Source organism: Marmota monax, unplaced genomic scaffold (genome assembly GCF_021218885.2).
Source record: "Marmota monax isolate L192 unplaced genomic scaffold, Marmota_monax_Labrador192_F-V1.1 WCK01_AAM20220418_F8-fsc00043, whole genome shotgun sequence".
NCBI classification, from domain to species: Eukaryota; Metazoa; Chordata; class Mammalia; order Rodentia; family Sciuridae; genus Marmota; species Marmota monax.
In genome coordinates, this window is record NW_026691982.1 from 7,824,397 (window position 1) to 7,835,396 (window position 11,000).

The following is an 11,000-nucleotide window of genomic DNA, read 5'->3' on the forward strand; positions in this document are numbered from 1 at the left end:
TATGAATTTTGATGAAACAGAATGTTATAATGACCATTCTGTATATAGTTAAGGAAAATGTTTGGGCGTAGGCCAGAGTGGGTGTCTTAAGCTAGGGCACTTTTGTTGTGAGAGATAATGCCTGTTTGTATAACAATAAGGGCAACAAATATGTAGAAATGTTATCAGATATCAGAAATATACAAGATGAAAATTAATGACAATATTTAATTGCATATGGATTACTAAGAAAATTATTGTATTATTAATATAGTCAACTAAAAGCAATCACTAAATTTTACTATTTATGATTTCAGTAAATGGTAACGAGAGTAAATGAGTAAATGAATAAGACAGTCCATTTCTTCGTGCACATTACATTAGGTAATAACAGTTAACTGGCCTTTGTAATGGGAAGGATACAGGTGTCATTCTGTAAGGAAATAACTATAAATTTTCCTGGTTTACACTTAGATAAATTCTTAAGAAAATCATAAATAAAGAGTGAATTAGTGTCAGGAGCCATCCATGGGCTGTATGTGTGATCTCTGCACATTTAAGTGTATGAGGGGACTGGTCTGGCATTGCACACTGATTGGGCTTTGTGACACAAGTGTGCCTTTCCTCTCACTCTGCCTGTGATCTCACACAGTACCTGAGATGTGTGTGATTTGCCAAGATGTCAATCAATCTACTGACCACAAGACATCACCAAGCAAGATTCCACCCTTTGAAACCCTACCTCTTGCTTTATTTGGGTGGAATAGTCTATCAAATGTCTTTTCCAAAAAAAATAGGGGAGTTCCAGGTATGCCCTCTCTCTTGCTCTTTCCAGCACTATCCAGTGTGAGGCTGACCCTTGGGGTCATTGAGCAGTCCCAGCCCCGACCTTAGAAACTCATTTTTGTGGTTCTTGGTTATTGCTGTATCCAGCTCCTTTAAACCCACCTCATCTCACCAGCCCAGTGATCTGGCGACAATCGGAGGCCTTCCTTGGAATTTTTAAGGTAATTGGTGAAATAAATATTGAGTGAAAGGAAAGTGACCATGACATTTGGAGCAATCAAAAGATCTTCCCTGTCTGACTGACAGGGAAGGAAGAGGAGAGAGAGAGAGAGAGAGAGAGAGAGAGAGAGAGAGAGAGAGAGAGAGAAGTGAGGTGAGAGAGAGAGTGTGAGAGTGTGTAAAGTGAGGGGGGGGGAGAGAAAGTGAGAGAGGGCAAAGCAAGAAAGAGAGATCCAGAGAGAGAAAGTATTCAGGTTGGAGAGTTTTTATAGCCAAAATCTAGTGGGGCCTCTGGGTCTGCAAGCTGCCTTGTTGGCATACAGTGATTGGATCTTAGAGTAGTAAGGATGTCATCTTCTGCCTTCAGGCAGACCGAGCAGGGGCCAGATGTGGGCTTCCATTGCACCAGGAAGGTGGGGATTCAGTGTTCTGCCTTGAGTGGGGTTTAGTGTTTAGCCTTGAGGCAAACAAGCGGTAAGGAACCATATGGGTGGGGGTTGAGTGTTAGCCTACCCTGCAGCTAACATTTATTCAGCCTGCCCTGCAGCTAACATTGAGCTCAGCCTTCTCCCCCAGGAAAATCGCACTTATTGTGGATCTTTGTGGATTCTTACTGTGGATTTTTTGTGTTTTGAAATATTAAGATGAAATTTTTTTTTTTAGATTTATGTACTGGGGATCATTGTTTAGAGAGTAAGAAGAGAAAGATGTTTTTCATAGTAGGACATTAATATGAGGAATTCTCTACTTCTAGAGAAGCAAATTTTATTTTTCTGCTGTTTTTTGAAAATACTCAGACAATTTATACTGAGCCTCTTCATCCTTGTCCATACTGAGATCAAAATAGGCTGTAACCCAGCTACTACTCTAAGACAAATGCAAGGATCTAGCCCTCCAGACTATTGTGGACTCTATGGCCCATGTGCACTCCTGCCTACACCAGCATCTGCCAATGGAGCCCACTTTTGGGTTGAAAGATTTTTTAGATGCCTGCAGGAACACTTGCACTGCAAGCAGGGAATACAGGCAAGTGGGCTGGGAATGCTGACGCTGCTGGTGGCTTGCAGAAACAGGAGCACAACTGCGGCTGCTTGCTTGCGCTGGCAGTAAAAGAGCCTCAATTGGCCCCGGATAGTTCAGTGCTACAGCCAACTAGGAAGGGCTCTAGGAATGCTTGCTGCTAATGAGACTGACAAGCTGGCAAATGATTAAACATGGAAGCTGCAACTGAGGCAATAGCAGAATGCCCACATCATGTGGTCACAGGGATATATAAAGTGTAAAAATGCAAGCAGACTGATAGACCCAACCTGCTCTTTTCTTAAAATTGGGAGCAATCTCGCCACAAAGCCATGAAAAGATAATTTCGGTTTTACTATAAATTACTGCAAATTCTGAATCTGCTTGGAATGCCTGCCCGTGCCTTGAACTCACCCATGCCTGGCTCTCTGACCAGAGAGCAGCCGTCTCTGAAACTTTAGTGATACCTCATAAATATCCACCTTCCCTGGCCAGACAATGACCCTCTCTGAGGCTGTAATGGTCCTCATAAATTCTGATGTTGGGGCCAGCAAAAAATGTAAACTACATTAGTGTGATGTTCTTCAGAGTTCTGTTATCTGTAACCCCCCTTTGTGTAACTTTCTGGGCTATAAAGCTGGGCTGCAGGTCTTGTTCTGCTGCTGTTGTCTTGTTCCCGCCGTTTGGGGAGGGAGAGGCAGCCCGGCCGGTCGAAATAATAAGTTTGCTTTAATTTGATTTTAATTGGAGTCAGTGGTCTTTTCTTGCGTCCTGGTCTAACACAGACAAGCCCAGCACCAAGGATTCCTCCCTGGGATCCAACACACCACACAAAGGTGACCTGCAAAAAGACAAGGAGCAAACAGCCAAGCAGGCCCTTGATTACTGCACTGACTGGGCCGCACTAGCTCCATGCTACATGGTAACCATAACAACCAACCTTCTGGGAGCACAGAAGGAGCAACACAGAGCTCTGGTTACATGCGCTTGGTGTAGCAGGATTGAACAAAGACTGCTGATAGTTGGACGTATAAAACACTCAGGACCAGGCAATGCACGGGATGAAAACCCCACCATTTCAGGCAAAACGTTGGGTCATGAAGAACACAGAAGAATCCTCCAGCCATGCAGCCTGAACAACAAAGTGGGTAAGTCACCCACTGTGTCACCTCCCCCACTTTCAGGGACTTCTATTCAGTCCTTCCTATCACTTCTCAGGCAGGGCTTCCAGCCCCCCCTCCCAGCCACTAACATGTACTTTCTGTTTTATGCTGGTTCCCGCCATAGCTATGGAAAATACATTTTACAGTCTCCTTAAGAATGCCCAGCTGTCAAAAACCTTTTCCTTCATGGTTTTTAATACATTCCCATTAACAAAAAATATTTCTCTTTCAGACAGAATCTGATTCAACAAACATTGCAGCCCTGAACCTGACTTATTTTTGAGGTTAAATAATCTGTTTTGTTAATCTCTTGACAGGTACCTTTAGGAATCCTCTTTTCTCTATGGTTGTGTTATTATTGTAAACAATAATGTTACATTTATGAGAAATGTCATGCATACCCTTGTTTATATTTTACTTCTATTTTTGTATGTTATAGGGATGACATACAAAACAAAAACCCCGCCACCTGAGATGTTTTTCTCATAATGCTCTCGTGACCACCAAAATCCTCATTCCTTTGATTTCTAACTATGTAAATACAAAAAATGAATGTTCTCACTGCATTACGTGATGTCACATAGATATATATGAGTGCATTCCTAGTTGAAAGTAAATCAAAATGGATCCAAATACTTTAAAAAACCACATGGTTTAATAAGATTTATTTAAAATTCTGTAATTATATAATTATAAGCTGTATGTTTATTCTTGATGCATATTTTCCAGTTACTTATGTATTCTACAATCATTAACTCACAAAATAATTAACATATTTGTCTATTTACCTCTAATCATTTTTTTCCTCCACGGAAAACACATAATTTATATTTTTATACATGCATTTATTTGATACTCTGCTTTTTGTAGTTAAAGATATTTAAGATAAATGTACTTTTACCATAAAATATTATTTCAAGAGATACATATTAAATTATAAGGTTGAAATACAACCATCAATTAATCTTTAATTCCTAATTTTTGTTCAAATTTTTATAAAATGATAAACAGATATAATTCTATGAACAAAGTTGTCCAAACATTGTGGCTATATTTCTACTGAGATATCTCTTTTTATCAAGGTATAATAATTTTTTTAGATTCCAAGAATTAGAGTGTTTATTCCAGATTATAACCAAAAGGAAGAATTCTAGGAGAGAAATAAATGCTTCTACAGAGAGGATACAAAATTGGAGAGTCCTAAAGGAAGAAAGAAATCATCTCTGGGTAAAAAGAAAAGGTCTTTATATATTCAAGACTTTAATTATGAAAGAAAATTTTCTAAATAGAGAAAATCTTTAAATGATTATTTAGACATGTGATATAAAAATAATGTAATTGAGAAGCGCATTTATGTATAACTTGATTGGCTATAAATATATAAAATGATGAGTTTTAGGATGTTTCAGGATTTTCACTGATATTATTTGCTGATATGAACCAAGATTTTTGTCAATATTTTGAGAGGACAAAAACTTATTGGAACATTAAGTTTCTCTTTATTCCAATAAGGTCATTATTATCCCTAGTCATTCTTGCTGTTTAAACAAGGATTAATTTTTAGTAAATTAAAATTTATACATTCTTGATTAGACAATAAACATCTACAAATACCACCCTGAGATCCAGTTTGTACTTCTCTTTAAGTACTAAATTTGATTATTCAAAATCAACAATAATTATGATAATTATTACTAATTCTTACATATTAATTCTATTGATTTACTAAGTATATAGGTCTTTGGGATATGAAATTTGAGAGAACATTTTATCAAAACTGGTGTTCTCCAAAGTAAAGATATATGTTAATTTTAAAATATAAAAATTACAAATTTTATTGGAAATTCATTTGTGTCACTAAGGGTTCTATAACTGGACCTATTATCAACAGGATATATCATAAGACTTGTTTGTTGCTTCCTACACTGGAAAGTAAGCTTGATCATATTTTTAAAAAACACTTGAGAGACACTAACTTATTTAAAGGGTACTGTTATGATATACAAGAATATTTTGAGAGCTTCTTTCAGGAAGGGATTTAAGTTTCTCTTAATTTGCCAATTGTGCATATAACATCAGAATCGATCAGCTGGTCTACATACTGGGAAATTACAATAATTGAAAAAAGTGTTTCATTTTCATATATTGTTAGGTCTAACCTCAATCACTATTATGAGAGAAGGTCTTAAAAAATTACTAACTAAAAAAGAAAGATCAAAGTGACCCCTCCAACTTAATACAGACAAAAATAGTTCAGGGAGTATTTGAAAGGTCCAAATGCATATATTTTAATGTTTAAGAACTTAGGAAAGATATCTGACCTCACCTAGAAAGATATTTAGCTAAACTTAAAAAGGAATGGCCACCCTAAAAACAATTTGAAAAAGATTTCTCTTAACCATGTCCCAATAACACAGACTAGGGACAAACTTCTTTGCTTGTCTGGAGCACAGACAATTCCCCATAACAAACTGGGATCCAAAAGATAAACAGGATGTCTAAAAAATAATTTTAGAAAACCTTCAGGAATGTCCTATTAATTTCATGGAAGGACTCAAGGAGACAATACATAGCATCCTGAATCTTCAGAGAGCCACTCATTTTCAAATGATGAGTTTATCATTCAGTCACCCCAGGCATTAGAAAGAAATTACAGAAATTGACATAGCCCTGATAAATCATTAGATGTTAATTTAAATGGAGATTGAATAAAGAAAGAAAAAACATAGAGACAGAAAAAGGCTAGAAGAATAGTCTTGGCTCCAGAAGAAATAAACTTCCTGGATGGAAATGTCACTCCCTTTCTAAGTTATAAACAAGCTTTCAAAGCGTCTATAACATTAAAACAAGGCTTACTCTAGCCTCTGTCATCAGTTTATCACTGACAGAAATAACCCTAAAAATAATCAACCTTAATTTACTAAACAGATAGCCATGAACAAATCAGCTCAACAGCTAATACTTTATCTCAATAAAAAGCTTAAACATGATAAGCCTGTTCTCTACTTTAATGAAAAACAACATAATGCCCTCAATACACATTAATATTTTTAAAATTAATAAGATCATAACTTATACATAATTATTAGGGCTAATCTTACTATGTTAAGTAAAGTTATTAAAGATGTCCATACAACTGTTTCTTTATACATAAAGATTGTTTTGACATAAGTCCCTTAAGATGTCATTACTAAGTTAATGCCATATAAAATTCTAAATTAGATCAAATAAACAATACTATTGACTTATTTTTACCCATCACTGTTTAAGGTACTGATTCCCCATACTTAAATCAACATTAGGTTTACTAATGATAAAGTTTTTTACTAATGATATAGTTTTTTATAGATTGGTAAGTAAAGGGCTATTCAATTTTGTATTTTAATTTTTGTTAATGGTGGAAAACAAAATATTTTTCCTATGATTATTAAAAATATGCTTCCCATTCTGGAAAGATATCTATATATATTTCTCATGCCCCTGGTAAAGGCCACCTCTCCTAAGTTGAAAACTTTGTCTCTTGCCTCATACCAAATTAATATAATTATTTAAGTTCATCTAGAGCTAATTTCAAAATACAGATTTTTATATGCAACTCATTATATTCTTCATTTTGTAATTCTCTTAAAGTCAAAATCAAATCATATATTTGATAGCAATTAAGTTTCTATTTACCATTGTCCCTTTCCAACTCAATAATGTTGGCCTTAACATAGCTAATAAGTGACACTTGCCAAGTTTATGGCCAACTAAAGATAATAAACCTCTTATTATTATTTAAATACTTGTACTATATTATTGTCTATAACTTAAGACTAATAATACTATGACTTATTCCAGCTTTTTATTCAATTTTAATAAATAAAAAGGGGGAAAACAGAACCCTACATACTCCTACTAAATCTTACACAATATTTCAAAAATTTGTTTTCTTAAATTGTGATACTAAAAGTTTTACTGCTACTGAACATGGTTCAGTAAGCTAAATCAAATTTCAAAGGATAAAATCTAAACCTGTCATTGTGGAAATGGCTGAAAAACCTTTCACAGGAAGTTAAATCTCCAACTATGGAGTTTATAGCCATGCAAGCTTCACAAGCTTCCAGGTAAGAAAAACCTATGAAGAGACTTCTGTGGACCCATTCCCCAAGTCAACTTTTAACATATCTTACAATGTGGACTGGAAAATCCGTTCATGACTAGGTTAATTATACTGGCTATAGTGGTCAGCTACCTATATGTTGATACCATGATAAAAGTGTCTTCTAAGTGTGTCTTTCAAGGAAAAGACAGAATATGGGGAAAATAAACCAGTCAACCATGCTGGTTCTTAGAAATTAAGATTATACTTATATATCCTAAGAGTTGTCAAAATAGAAGATTACTGAAATAGAATTTTCCCATACAGACCAATTATTTACATAGAATATCCACCAATATATTATTGTACTATCATTCTACAATAAAATTTGGTATGCCTTTCCTAAATGGACGGATTTTGCAAATGTCCTGCCAATATTTTAACATAAAATGTCTAGAAATATTGAATATATTTTAGACTGGTCTCCTAGAATTGACAAAGACAATTATGCAGGGATGCCCAGAACCCTGGATGTTTTATTGGTAATACCCTAACCCTTAGCAAGAGTGGCATCCAGAAGGATGTTTGATGCTTAATTACTACCCCCAAAATCTTTGCATTACTGACAGACCTTATGCTTGATTTTTTAGGCAGGAATTGTAAAGAGGGTTCCTGCTATGCCTGCAGGCCTATGTTCAATCTGCTTATACTCTAATTATGAAAACGTGAGAATTAACAGAAAGGATAATTAATATCTTGTAACTTGTAAAAAATGCAATTTAACTTACTACATTGCTAGTTATAATAGAGGAAAAGAGCATTGATCCTTCATCAACCTTCTTTTATCCTGTTATCAGCCCACATTTCAGAATGATGGTATGCTGAAGTTGGTGTTGATGCTTTGCAACAGGTGCATGCCAAATAACCAGACCTAAGCAAGCTCTTGGTCTCATGATCCTTGGAGTGGCTACTTTACATTTATTCATTATTTCTATGATTAGAGCCTCTGCAGCTATATCTTAAAACTCACAACATGTGAATTTTCTTAATAATTTGGCTCCAAATACTTTCAAAGCCCTCATAATTACATGAATATTGATGAAAGGATTGAAACTAAGTAGAATGCTCTAGAAGCCACTGTAATAAATGTTGGAAATGAGCTTTAGGCTCTCAAGTTTAAGTAAAGGCTTAAATGTCATGCTAATTATAAATATGTCTGTGTTACTGTGGTCAAATACAATGTTTCCCAATGATATTGGGAAAATATTAAAAATCTTCTAATGGGTATTTGGCAGAGCAATAATAATAACCTGGATCTTTTGAAGTCACATTACCATATCCAGGGTGTCCAAAAAGGTAAAATCAATCTTTTGGATTCTACTTCTTTAGTTGATCAAATACTTCAAGAATTAAATGGCTTTAATCACCCAAAACATGTTGAAAAATTCTACATGGTATGTCATTAAAATGATATGTTTTCTACTAATTCTTTTTATGTCATAATAGTAGATCATGATGTTCTTGGATCAAGAATCCAGTGACTGGAAGTTATAACCCCTGGATTGCAACTATAAAGTAAGAAATGGAGAAGTGTCACGAGCAGTCCCACCCTCAACTTTAGAAACCCATTTTCATGTGTTGCGTGGTTTCTTTGCCATTTTCTTAGTTATTGCTGCATTCAGCTCCTTTGAGTCCAGCTCATCAAGCCAGCCTGACCAACTGGCAACAAATTAGTATTTGATTTGATTTGTCTTTGAAATACACAGATATGAAAAGTCTGTATTTAAGGCTGTGACGCATAGAATATTGCACTGGCATGAATATACACAATTTGTGGTCTGTGGTACATAAAAGGCAATGAAGATTGGTTCAGGGGTAGAATGTTTCCATTAGATAGAGGCAAGAAGTTCTGGTGTTATGGTGCACAAAGGTCATTATAATTAACAGTAATGTCCTGCATATCTCAAAATAGCTCAGTGAAAGGATTTTCAGTGTTCTCACCATAAAGATACAAGATGAAGTTTAAGGTGGCGAATGTAATAATTACCTTCATTCAATCATTACTTATGGTATATGCAAATCAAAACATTGCATTTTACTGCATAAACTTGTAATTATTACATACCGAACAAAATTCTTTTTTAAACTGAGGTTATAGACAATACTGTCTAGAAAGAATTATAAAAATCATGAGAAACAAGATAATGATAAAATCATGAAGTACTTCAATATTTTATTCAAATAGATAAAGGTGATTCTCTGAAAAAAAATGAGAAATTTCACATTTTAAAAAGTCTAAAGATTGAGATTTCAGGGAAGCTATGATTGTAAAAACATTTAAGAGAAGAGAAATTGTCCAGTGAAATTTCAGGTAAAATGAGGCTTGAAAATAAAATTTTTATTAGATTTTTGAATATAGAAATCACTAAATTTAATAGTAAGCACTTTTTGTTGAACCTGTAAATGTAGAAAGCAGATGAGAATGAGATGAGAATAGTGTTAATAAAAAATATGATAAGATAGGTATGAATAGATTTAAACTGTAAAACTCCAGATATATGGTATTCACTTCATAGAAATGAGGAAATTGGGCCTTGGCATGGTTAAATCCCTGACCAGTGACACAAGTGAATGATAATCCTGAGATCGGAGACCGTGTATTTTTATAGGGTACTAAAAAGGAAGAACAATACATGTTTTCATTTTTTTTCCAAACATGGAATCTACTTATTAATTTCTAAAAAAATATGTTGATGATTTATTTCATATCTAAGATATGAAGAGCTCATCAGTTTGTATATGTGTATAAAGGTATAGAAGTGTGCAGATTTGTCCAACTGTGAGTGCTTGTATCTGTGGTAAATTTTTAGTGGTATTGAATTTAAACATAAATAATTTCTGTGTGCACAGGAATGCTAGATGTGTAGGCAGTAGAGTAGACTATTGCCTTCAATACTTTACACTCTGCAAGGTAATATTGCTATACCCTGCTGCTCTAGGAAGGGTATACCTGCTTTGTATCTTTGAGGATATATGTAAACATTCTATGCCAGAAACTAGTCTGAAAGTTTGGAGAAATGTATAGTTCAGGGCCAATAAGAAGGAGAAGGCTTGGTAAAGACAACCAGTTTCCTGTAAGAACTACAGACAAGATAAATGCTAGGAGTTATAGTAACTGCTGTAATAAATGCTATAGTTATAGTAACTCAGAAATACAATACACTCACAAAATACTAAAACAATCAGTCTCAAATCAGATCACTACTGACTGGACTAATTGATCTGCTTTATTAATATAGCCCAATAGAAAGCACATATTTTCTAGAAGCTCAACTTAGTTCTCAAATTCCTCATATTTAAATTTTGGCATTAAAACAAATATATATCTGCATGCCAGGAGAAAGGATTATATGATCAATGGAGGGGGAATGTGGAATAGATCATAAGCAACATAGCTAAAAGTGACTGTAGCCATTGAAATAGAACGAAAGATAATCCAGATACTGGTGTTGTCAAATGAATGTTTGTGTAAGCCTTATTATAATATTAGTCTCTGAGACAATAAGATGGCTAGATTTTTAATAGAAATCAATCAATATTCAAGGATAGAAGATAGCATACTACTCACACAAATGGAAAAAAATAGTGTTAAAATGTTTGTAACTTGAATTATAAAAAGAGAATAGGAAATATATTTGGAAAAATAATATCAAAGAATTTTTGAAAGTGATAGAATTATTTAATCACTGATT